The following is an 11,981-nucleotide window of genomic DNA, read 5'->3' as shown; positions in this document are numbered from 1 at the left end:
TGCAGTGATGGCTCCTTCTATGCTGGATTCCATCAACCCCACCCTGGAACATGGGCCTTGGCAGATCCTGGCCCTTCCTGGCCCTTGAGGCATTGTCAGAAACCCCATCCTTTGCTAGGATGCCCCGAATGACTGTGGCTTGCACCTCTGCAGAAACATTTGAAATCTATCCTCTACACGTGGCCACCTAAAACCACAGGAGTACAGGACACTCGGCCACCATCCACCTCCCCACTTTCGGGAGAGAATGCTGAAAGTCTCTCCCTTGACTTGAGTTCTTCATGGGCACGTGGTCAAGATATAATGAGACCAGATGTATTAAGTCAGGCTGGGTGCAGTGGCTCACACCTGCAACCTCAATACTTAGGGAGGCTGAGGCTGTAGGAAAGCTTGAGCCCAGGAGCTCGAGTCAAGTCTCGGACAACACAGCCAAAACCCAGGGTATATGTCTGTGGTCCCAGCTACTCAGGAGGCCAAAGTGGGAGAATCACGTAACCATGGGGAGGTTGATGCTGCAGTCAGCCATAATGGTGTCAATGAACCACAGCCTGGGTGACAAACAGGGTGAGACACTGTCACAAACAGATGGACAGACAGACAGACAACAGCTATATTATGTTCTCAGGGTAGGAAGCAAAAATAACAGAATACGGCATTTAAGATATTTATTTTAAATTTTAATTTATTTATTAGTTTTGAGTCCAGGCCATGAAACCAGCTAATTTTTGTATTTTTGTAGAGAGGAGGTTTCACCACGTTGCCAAGGCTATTCTGGATTGCCTGGGATCAAGGGATCCACATGCCCTCAGGCCCCCAAAGTGCGAGGATGACAGACATGAAGCACTGCCCCTGACAGCATTGTTTTATTTTGTTTGTTTTTTGTTTTTTCCTTTTTCAATTGCTTGTCTTTATGAGAGTTTCATTGCAGAGTGTTTGGCTGGCTTGTTTAAATTCAGTCTAAATAGAAATTGAGGATATCAGCTTCTGGCCTTATGGACTCTGAGCTGCCGAGTCCCCTGGTCTGTCTATCACAGGACCGTACACATAATCAATAAAAAAAAGTAACATTTACAATAAGTAATTTTGTTATACAGAAATACACAGATGCACCCAAAACACAGAAAGGATTCTTTTAAAAATTGTCTTATTCCTAGTGGGTGTGCCAGTGACTCTTTTAAGCTTGGACATTGACTGAGAGAATTTCCAGTCGGTCTCTCATCTCTGAATGGAAGTTCCAGATAATCTGATGGGTGGGGACTTAGGCTGTGTTTTCAGGGAGCCTGGCCAATTCATTGTGGGGACCACCTGGGAGAATATGGCTACTCACTGTGCTGTAGGGGCCTCCATCCTTCTCCTCCCTCACTCTGGGTGTTCTCAATTCACTCCAGGTTGACACTCTCATTGGCAGACATCGGGCATCACTTAGCAGACACTGCTAGTCTGAAAATTGAGGCCTCAAGGAGCAAGGCAGCTCAGGCCACCTACGCACAGCCCAGAGCAACTGTGTCTTCTCCACTGCCACTGCCACAACCTCCAAGTTCCTCCCTCCCTTGTTGCCTAGAAAATTGCCACACTGACGACTGGGTCTGATTGTTCTTTGCTCATATATAAAAAATATAGGCCAGGGGCAGTGGTCCAGGCCTGTGATCCCAGCACTTTGGGAGGCTAATGTGAGTGGAACACGAGGTCAGGCATTTGAGAGCAGCCTGGCCAGCATGGAGAAACCCAGTTTCTACTAAAAATACAATAAATTACATGGGCATGGTGGCATGCACCTGTAATCCCAGCTACTTGGGAAGCTGAGGTAGGAGAATTGCTTGAACCTGGGCAGCGGAGGTTGCAGTGAGCCAAGATTACACCACTGCACTACAGCCAGTGTGACACAGAGAGGCTCCATTTCAGAAAAAAAAAATCACAATTCACCAGGAAGGGAACAAAACTGGATGGAGAATGAGTTTGATGAATTGACAGAAGTAGGCTTCAGAAGGTGGGTAATAACAAATTCCTCTGAGCTAAAAAAGCATGTTCTAACCCAATGCATGGAATCTAAGAACCATGAAAAAAAGGTTAGATAAATTGATAACTAGAATAGCCAGTTTAGAGAAGAATATAAATGACCTGATGGAGCTGAAAATCAAAGCACGAGAATTTTGTGAAGCATACACAAGTATCAATAGCTGAATAAATCAAGTGGAAAAAAATCAGAGATTGAAAATCAACTTAATGAAATAAAGCAAGAAGACAAAATTATAGCAAGAAGACTTAAAAGAAAGAACAAAGCCACCAGGAAATATGGGACTATGTGAAAACACCAAATCAACATTTGATTGGTTACCTAAAAGTGACAGGGAGAATGGAACCAAGCTAGAAAACACTGTTCATTATATTACCCAGGAGAACTTCCCCAACCTAGCAAGACAGGCCAACCTTCAAATTCAGGAAATACAGAGAACACTACAGAGATACTCCTGCAGAAGAGCAATCCTGAGAAATACACATAATCGTCAGAGTCACCAAGGTTAAAATTAAGAAAAAAATGTTAAAGACAGCCAGAGAGAAAAGTTAGGTCACCCACAAAGGGAAGCCCATCAGACTAATATCGTGGGATATTTGATTTTTCACTACAGGCCTCGATGGGTTCCAAAATGTCCCTTCATAGATTCTACAAAAAGAGTGTTTCCAAGCTGCTGAATCAAAAGAAAGGTTTAACTCTATGAGATGAATCCACACATCACAAAGCAGTTTCACAGATACTTTGTTTATATTTTTTTATCATGGGAAATTCTGTTTTTCCCTATAGGCCTTAATGAGCTCTGAAATATCCCTTTGTAGATTCTACAAAAGTAATTTTTCCAACCTTCTGAATCAAGGGAAAGGTTTACTTCTGTGAGATGAATCCACACTTATTAGGTGGTTTCACAGATACCTTGTTTCTTGTTTTTATTGCGGGATACTAGGTTTTTCCCTATCGGCCTTAATGGGCTCCATAATGTCCCTTTGTGGATTCTACATAAATAGTGTTTTCAACCTGCTGAATCAAAAGAAAGGTTTACCTCTGTGAGATGAATGAACACGCTGCAAAGCGACTTCATAGATAGCTTGTTTCTAGTTACTGTCATGGAATATTCAATTTTTCACTATAGGCCTCAATGGGTTCCAAAATGTCCATTTGTAGATTAAAAAAAAGTGAGTTTCTAACCTGCTGAATCAAAAGAAAAGTTCAACTCTGTGAAATGAATTCACACATCCCAAAGCGGCTTCACTGATAGTTTGTTTCTGTTTTTTGTTTTATCTCCAGATATTCGGTTTTTCACAATAAGCCTTAGTGGGCTCTGAAATGTCCCTTTGTATATTCTACAAAAAGAGTGTTTCTAACCTGCTAAATCAGAAGAAAGATTTATCTCTGTGGATTCAATGTATGAATCCACACATTGCAATGAGGTTTCACAGGTAGATTGTTTCTCATTATTATCGTGGGATATTCATTTTTTTCCAATAGACTTCATGGGCACTGAAATGTCCCTTCTTAGGCTCTACTAAAAGAGGTTTCCAACCTGCTGAATCAAAAGAAAGGTCCACCTCTGTGAGATGAATCCAACATCGCATAAAGGTTTCACAGACAGCTTGTTTCTAGATTTTTTTTTTTTTGAGACAAAATTTTGCCCTTGTTGACCAGGTTGGAATGCAATGGTGCAATCTCTGCTCACCAAAAGCTCTGCCTCCTGGGTTTAAACAATTCTCCTGCCTCAGCCTCCTGAATAGCTGAGATTAGAAACATGCACCACAATGCCCAGAGCAATTTGTATTTTTAGTAGAGACAGTGTTTCTCCATGTTGGTCAGGCTGGTCTCAAACTCCCGACCTCAGGTGATTGGCCTGCCTTATCCTCATAACGTGCTGGGATTAACCCCCCCACACACAGTGCCTGCCCTTGTTTCTAGTTTTTATTGTGGGATATTCAGTTTTTCAAAATAGGCCTCAATGGGCTTCGATATGTCCTTCAGAGATTCTACTTAAAGAGTGTTTTCAACCTGCCAAATCAAAAAAGAGGTTTAACTCTGTGAAATAAATCCAAATATGACATAGTGGTTTCACAGATAGCTTGTTCTAGTTTGTATAGTGGGATATTCGGTTTTTCACTATAGGCCTCAATTGGCTCCAAAATGTCCCTTCACAGATTCTACAAAAAGAGCGTTTTGAACCGGCTGAATCAAAAAAAGGCTTAACTCTGTGAGATGAATCCACACATCACAAAGCGGTTTCACAGATAGCTGCTTGCTAGTCCTTATTGCAGGACATTCAATTTTTCACTATAGACTTCAATGGGCTCCAAAATGTCCCTTAGTACTTTTTTTTTTTGAGATGGAGTCTCACTCTGTCACCCAGGTTGGAGTACAGTGGGTGATCTCAGCTCACTGCACATTCTGCTGCCTGGGTTCATGCCATTCTCCTGCCGCAGCCTCCTGAGTAGCTGGACCTACAGGTGCCCGCCACCAAGTCTGGCTATTTTTTTTTGTATTTTTACTAGAGACAGGGTTTCACCATGTTAGCCGGGGTGGTCTCAATCTCCTGACCTCATGATCTGCTCACCTCAGCATCCCAAAGTGCTGGAATTGCAGGCATGAGCCACTGCGCCCAGCCATCCCTTAGTAGATTTTAAAAAAAGAGGATTTCCAACCTGCTGAATCAAAGAAAGGTTTAACTCTGTTAGATGAGCTCACTCATTGTCAAGTGGTTTCCCAGAGAGCTTGTTTCTAGTTTTTATCATGTGATATTCTGTTTTTCACTGTAGTTCTTGATGGGCTCAGAAATATCCTTTGTACATTCCACAAGAAGAGTGTTTGCAGAATTAAAAGAATTTTTTAACTCTGTAAGGTGAATCCACACATAGCAAAGCAGTTTTACAGATATCTTGTTTCTAGTTTTTATCCTGGAATATTCAGTTTTTCACTATAGGCCTCAATGGGCTCCAAATATCCCACTGTAGATTCTAAAAAGAGAATGTTTCCAACCTGTTGAGTCAAAAGTAAGTTTTAACTCTGTGCAATAACTACACACATCATAAGACAATTCAACGGAAACTTTGTTTCTAGTTTTTGTCATGGAATATTGGGTTTTTCACTGTAGGCCTCACTGGGCCTTGTAATGTCCCTTCACTGATTCTACAAAATGAGGGTTTCCAACCAGCTGAATTGAAAGACAGGTTTAACTCTATGAGCTGAATCCACACACCACATAGCAGTTTCACAGATAGCTTCTTTCTAGTTTTTATCGTGGGATATTTGGTTTTTCACTATAGGCCTCAGGGGACTCCAATGTATTCTTCCACTGATCCTACAAAAAGAGTGTTTCCACCCTGCTGAATCAAAAGATAGGTTCAACTCTGTGAGCTAAATCCACACATGCAAAGCAGTTTCACAAATAGCTTCTTTATGGATTTTATCATGGGATATCCATATTTCACTATAGGCCTCATAAAGCTCTGAAATGTCCATTTGTAAATTCTATACATACAGTGGTTTCAATCTGCTGGAAAAAAAGAAACGTTTATCTCAATGAAACGAATCCACACATCCCAAAGTTGTTTTACAGTTAGATTCTTTCTAGTTTTTTTTTCACAGGATATTCCATTTTTCATTATAGGCCTCAATGGGATCTGAACTGTCTCTTCATAGATTCTTCACAAAGAGGGTTTACAACATGTTGAATCAAAGGAAAGGTTTAGCTCCTTAAGATGAATTCACACATTGCAAAGTGGTTCTTTCTGGTTTTTATCATGGGATATTCTCAGATAGCTTCTTTCTAGATTTTATCATGGGATATTCTGTATTTATTATAGGCATCAGTGGGCTCTGAAATATTCCTTCAAAGATTCTAGAAAAAGAGTGTTTTCAACATCCTGAATCAAAAGAAAAGTTCAACTTTTTGAATCCACACCTTGCAAAGTGGTTTAACAGATAGCAACTTTCTAGTTTTCATTACGGCATATTTGTTTTTTTAATATAGGCCTCAATGGGCTGCAAAATGGCTTCTCACAGACTCTACAAAAAGAGTGTTACCGAGCTGCTGAATCAAAAGCAAGGTTTCACTCTTAGAGATGAACTTACACATTGCAAAGCAGTTTCATAACTTCTTTCAGTTTGTATTGCAGGGTACTTGGTTTTTCACTATAGGCCTTACTGCTCCTTGAAATATCTCTTTGCAGATTATACAGAAAGAGTGTTTACAAACTGCTGATTCCAAAGAAAGGTTTAAATCTCTGAGCTGAAACCACATATTACAAAGCTGTTTCACAGATGGCTTTTTTCTAGCTTTTATTGTGTGATATTCGGTTTTTCACTATAAGTCTCAAGGCCCACCAAAATGTCCCTCTGCAGTTTGTACAAAAAGAGTGTTTCAAAACTGCTGAACCAAAAGTAAGGTTTAAGTCTCAGCAGAATACACACGTCACAAAGCAGTATCACAGGTAGCTTCTTTCTAGGTTTTACAGTGGGATATTCGACTTTTTACTATAGGCCTCAGTGAGGTGTGAAATGTCACCTCACAGATTCTACAAAAAACGTGTTTCTAGCCTGCCGAATCAAAAGATAGGTTTAACTTTGTCAGCTGAAGCCACACCTCACAAAGCAGATTCACAGGTAGCACCTTTCCTGTTATTATGGCTGGACATTCAATATTTTACTGTAAGTCTCAGTGGAATGAAAAATGTCCCTTTGCAGATTCTACAAAAATAGTGTTTCCAACCTGCTGAATCAAAAGAAAGGTTTAACTCTCTGAACTAAAACTACCCATTACAAAGCCGTTTCACAGATAGCTTTTTTCTAGTTTTTATTGTGTGATACTCGGTTTTTCACTATAAGTCTCAAGGCCCACCAAAATGTCCCTTTGCAGTTTGTACGAAAAGAGTGTTTCAAAACTGCTGAACCAAAAGTAAGGTTTAAGTCTGAGCAGAATACACACATCACAAAGCAGTATCACAGGTAACTTCTTTCTAGGTTTTACAGTGAGATATTTGACTTTTTACTATAGGCCTCAGTGAGGTGTGAAATGTCACTTCACAGATTCTACAAAAAAAGTGTTTCTAACCTGCTGAATCAAAAGATAGGTTGAACTTTCTCAGCTGAAGCCACACCTCACAAAGCAGATTCACAGATAGCACCTTTCCTGTTATTATGGCTGGACATTCGATATTTTACTGTGAGTCTCAGTGGAATGAAAAATGTCCCTTTGCAGATTCTACAAAAATAGTGTTTCCAACCTGCTGAATCAAAAGAAAGATTTAATTCTGTGAGACGAATTCACAAATTACAAAGCCATTTCACATATAGCTTCTCTCTAGTTTTTGTGACTGAATATTCAGTTCTTCATTATAAGCCTCAGTGGGCTTCAAAATCTCCTTTCACAGATTCTACAAACCAAGTGTTTCCAACATGCTTAATAAAAAGTAAGTTTTAACTCTGAGCTGAATTGACAAATAGAAAAGCAGTTTGACAGAGAGCTTCTTTTTGGTTTTTATTGCTGGATATTTTGTTTTTCACTGTAAGCCTCACTGTGCTCAAAATGTCCCTTCACAGATTCTACAAAAAGAGTGTTTCCAAACTGCTGATTCAAAAGTAAAGTTTAACTCTGTAAGCTGCTTTCACATATCACAAAGCAGTTTTACAGATAGCTTCTTTCTAGTTTTTATCTAAGAATATTCAGTGTTTCAGTATAGGCCTTACTGTGCTAGGAAATGTCTCTTCACAGACTCTACATAAAGAGTGTTTCCAAACTGCTGATTCAAAAGTAAAGTTTAACTCTGTGAGCTGCTTTCACATATCACAAAGCAGTTTTACAGATAGCTTCTTTTTGTTTTTATCTAGGAATATTCAGTGTTTCAGTATAGGCCTTACTGTGCTAGGAAATGTCTCTTCACAGACTCTACAAAAAGAGTGTTTCCAAACTGCTGATTCAAAAGTAAAGTTTAACTCTGTGAGCTGCTTTCACATATCAAAAAGCAGTTTTACAGATAGCTTCTTTCTAGTTTTTATTGAGGAATATTCAGTGTTTCAGTATAGGCCTTACTGTGCTAGGAAATGTCTCTTCACAGACTCTACATAAAGAGTGTTTCCAAACTGGTGAATCAAAAGAAATGTTTAAATCTGTGAGGTGAATCCACACATCACAAAGCAGTTTCAGATATGCCTTATTTCCAGTTGGTATCAAGAAATATTTGGTTTTTCACTATAGGTCAAAATGACCTCCAAAATGTGGCTTCAGAGATCCTACAAAAAGAGTGTTTTCAAATTCCCAAATCAAAAGAAAAGTTTAACCCTGTGAGCTGAATGCACACATCACAAGGCAGTTTCACAGATGCTTCTTGCTAGTTTTTATCAAGGGATATTCAGTTTTCCACTATGAGTCTCAATGACCTTTGAAATGTTGCTTTGCCAATTCTACAAAAAGAATGTTTCCAATCTGCTTAATCAAAAAAAAAGGTTTCATTCTGTGAGGTGAATTGACACATAACAAAGCAGTTTTACAGATACCTTTCTTCCAGTTTTTATTGTGGAATATTCGAGTTTTCCCTATAGGCCTCAGTGGGCTTTGTAATGCCCCTTTACAGATTCTACAAAAAGAGTGTTTCCAACCTGTGGAATCAAAAGAAAGGTTCAACTCTGTGAGCTGAATACAGCCATCACAAAGCAATTTCACAGATGGATTTTTCTAGTTTTTATCCCGGGATACGTATTTTTTCATCATAGGCCTCACTGCACTCCTAAATCTCCCTTTGCTGATTGTACAAAAAGAGTGTTTCCAACTGCTTAATCAAAAGAAAAGTTTAATTGTGTGAGCTGACTGTACACATCATAAAGCAGTTTCTCAAATAGCTTTTTTCTGGTTTTTATCACAGGATATTTTGTTATTCACTAAAGGCCTCAGGGGGCTCTGAAATGTTTCTTCATAGATTCTACAAAAAGAGTGCTTCAAAACTACTGAATCAAATAAAAGGGTTGACTGTATGAGGTGGATCCACAAATCACAAAGCAGCTTCACAGATAGCTTCTTTCTAAATTTTCTGGTGAGATATTCCATATTTTACTATAGGTCTCAGTGAGGTGTGAAATGTCCCTTGGTTGATTCCACAAAAAATTGTTTCTAACCTGCTGAATCAAAGGTAGGTTTAACTTTCTCAGCTGAATCCACACCTCAAAAAGCAGATTCACAAATAGCATATTTTCTGTTTTTATGGCTTGATATTTGGTGTTTTACTATAGGCCTCAGTGGGCTGAGAAAAGTTCTTTAGCAGATTCTACAAAAATAGTGTTTCCAACCTGCCTAATCAAAACAAAGGTTTCACTCTGTGAGCTGAATCCACACTTCACAAAGCAGTTTCTCATATAGCTTCTTTCTAGTTTTTAGCAAGGGATATTCAGTTTTTCACTATAGGCCTCAATGCCCTTTGAAATATTCTGATGCACAATCTACAAAAAGAATGTTTCCAAACTGCTGAATTAAAAGGAAGATTCAACTGTGTAAGCTGAATGCACATATCACAAAACAGTTTCACAGATAGCTTTTTTCTAGTTTTTATTTCAGGATGTTCGGTTTTTCACTGTAGGCCTCAGGACTCAGAAATGTCCCTTTGCAGATTCTACAAAAAGAGTGTTTCCAAACTACCGAATTGAAAGTAGGGTTTAACTCTGTGAAATGCATGCACAAGTCACAGAACAGATTCACAAATAGCTTCTTTCTTTTTTTTATTTTGGGATATTCAATTTTTCACTATAGGCCTCAGTGGGCTCTCAATTGTCCCTTTGGAGATTCTGCAAAAAGAGTGTTGTTAAACTGCTGAATCAAAAGAAAGGATTAACTCTGTGAGCTGAATGCAGACATCACAAAGCAATTTCACAGATAGCTTCTTTCTAATTTTTATCATAGGATATTTCCAAACTGCTGAATCAAAAGAAAGGTTTCACTCTGTGAGCTGAATCCACACATCACAAAGCAGTTTCATGGATAGCTTCTTCCTAGTTTTTATCATGGGATATTCAGTTTTTTACTATATGCCTCAATGCCCTCCAAAATTTCCATTTGCACATTCTACAAAAAGAGACTTTCCAATCTGCTGAATCAACAGTAAGGTTTAACTCTGTGAGCAGAACGTACACATCACAATGCAGTTTCACAGGTAGATTCTTACTAGTTTTTATAACAGGATATTCGGTTTTTCACTATAGGTCTCAGTGGACTCTGAAATGTCCCCTGGCTGATCTACAAAAAGACTGTTACCAAACTGCTTAATCAAAAGAAAGTTTAACACTGAAAGCAGAATCCACACATCAGAAAGCAGTTTCACAGATAGATTCTTTCTTGTTTTCATTTCGGGATATTTGTTTTTTCACTATAGGCCTCAGTAGGCACCAAAATGTTTCTTTGCAGATACTACAAGATGAGTATCTTCAAACTGTTGAATCAAATGTTACATTGAACACTGAACTGAAGGCATATATCACCAGGGTGTGTGTCTCACCCATGCGGGGCTCCCCAAAGTGGCAAGAAGGCCCATAGGGGAAGATAAGGCTTGAAAGGGGGTAGAGGCACCTGTGAAAGGAAAAAAAATGGCACGGAAGAGAAGGGGGGCCTGGGTCCTCCCACGGACAAAAGTACCTTCCCAGCAGACCATGCCTGCAGTCTGTGGGGGTTATGGCATCCCTGGCTTGCCCCCAGGGTGTGTGTCTCACCCATGGGGGGGCACCGCAAAGTGGCAAGAAGGCCAAAAAGGAAGATAAGGCTTGAAAGGAGAAGTAGAGGGACCTGTGGAAGGAAAAAATATGGCATGGCAGAGAAGGGTGGTCTGGGACCTCCCATGGACGAAAGTGCCTTCCCAGCAGCCCTGCGTGGCACCCAGGGGATCGTGACATCCCTGGCTCACATCTGGGGTGGGTGTTTCACCCATGGGGGGCACCCCAAAGGGTCAAGAAAACCCATAAGGGAAGATAAGGCTTGAAAGGAGAGGGAGAGACACCTCTGGACAGCAAAAAAAAAAAAAAAAAGAAAATGGCACAGCAGAGAATGGGATCCTGGGTCCTCCCATTGAAAAAAGTGCTTTCGCAGAACCCCTGCAGGGTGTCTGTGGGGGTCGTTGCATCCCCGGCTCGCCCCCAGGGCACTTGTCTCACCCACAGGTGGCACCTCAAAGCTGCAAGGAGGCCCATAAGGGAAGACAAGGCTTGAAAGGGAGGTAGAGGCACCTATGGAAGGGAAAAAATGGTGCAGCAGAGAAGGGGGGCCTGGGTCCTCCCATAGACGTAGGTGCCTTCCCAGCAAGCTTTACATAGGCCCGGGGTCATCGTGGCATCACTGATTTTCACTCACAGTGCGTTTCTCATCCACATGGGGCACCCCAAAGTGACCAGAAGGCCCATAAGGGAAGATAAGGCTTGAAAGCAGAGGTAGAGGCACCTGTGGAAGGAAAAAAAAAGGCACAGCAGAGAAGTGGGGCCTGGGTCCTCCCACAGTTGAAAGAGCCACCCCAGCAGCCACTGTGTGGGCCCTGGGGGATCATGGCATTCCTGTTTCCCATCCATGGTGCATGCCACACCCACAGGGGCACCACAAAGTGGCAAGAAGTCCCATAAGGAAGATAAGGCTTGAAAGGGGAGGTAGAGGCACCTGTGGAAAGAAAAAGAAATGGCACAGCAGTGAAGGGGCTCCTGGGTCCTCCCATGGACGAAAGTGCCTTCCCAGCAGCCCCTGAGTGGGGTGTGTGGGGGTCATGGCATCCCAGGTTCGCCCATGGGGTGAGTGTCTCACATAAGGGGGCACCCAAACGTGGCAAGAAGGCCCACAAAGGAAGATGAGAGTTGAAAGTGGAGGTAGATGCACCCGTTGAAGGAAATAAAATGGTGCAGCAGAGAACAGGGGACAGGGTCCTCCCATGGACGAAAGTGCCTTTCCAGCAGATGCTGTGTTGGGTATGCAGTGGTCGTGGCATCCCTT

The sequence above is a fragment of the Symphalangus syndactylus genome, chromosome 5 (genome assembly GCF_028878055.3).
Source record: "Symphalangus syndactylus isolate Jambi chromosome 5, NHGRI_mSymSyn1-v2.1_pri, whole genome shotgun sequence".
Lineage (NCBI taxonomy): Eukaryota > Metazoa > Chordata > Mammalia > Primates > Hylobatidae > Symphalangus > Symphalangus syndactylus.
Note: the sequence above shows the minus strand (reverse complement) of the source record.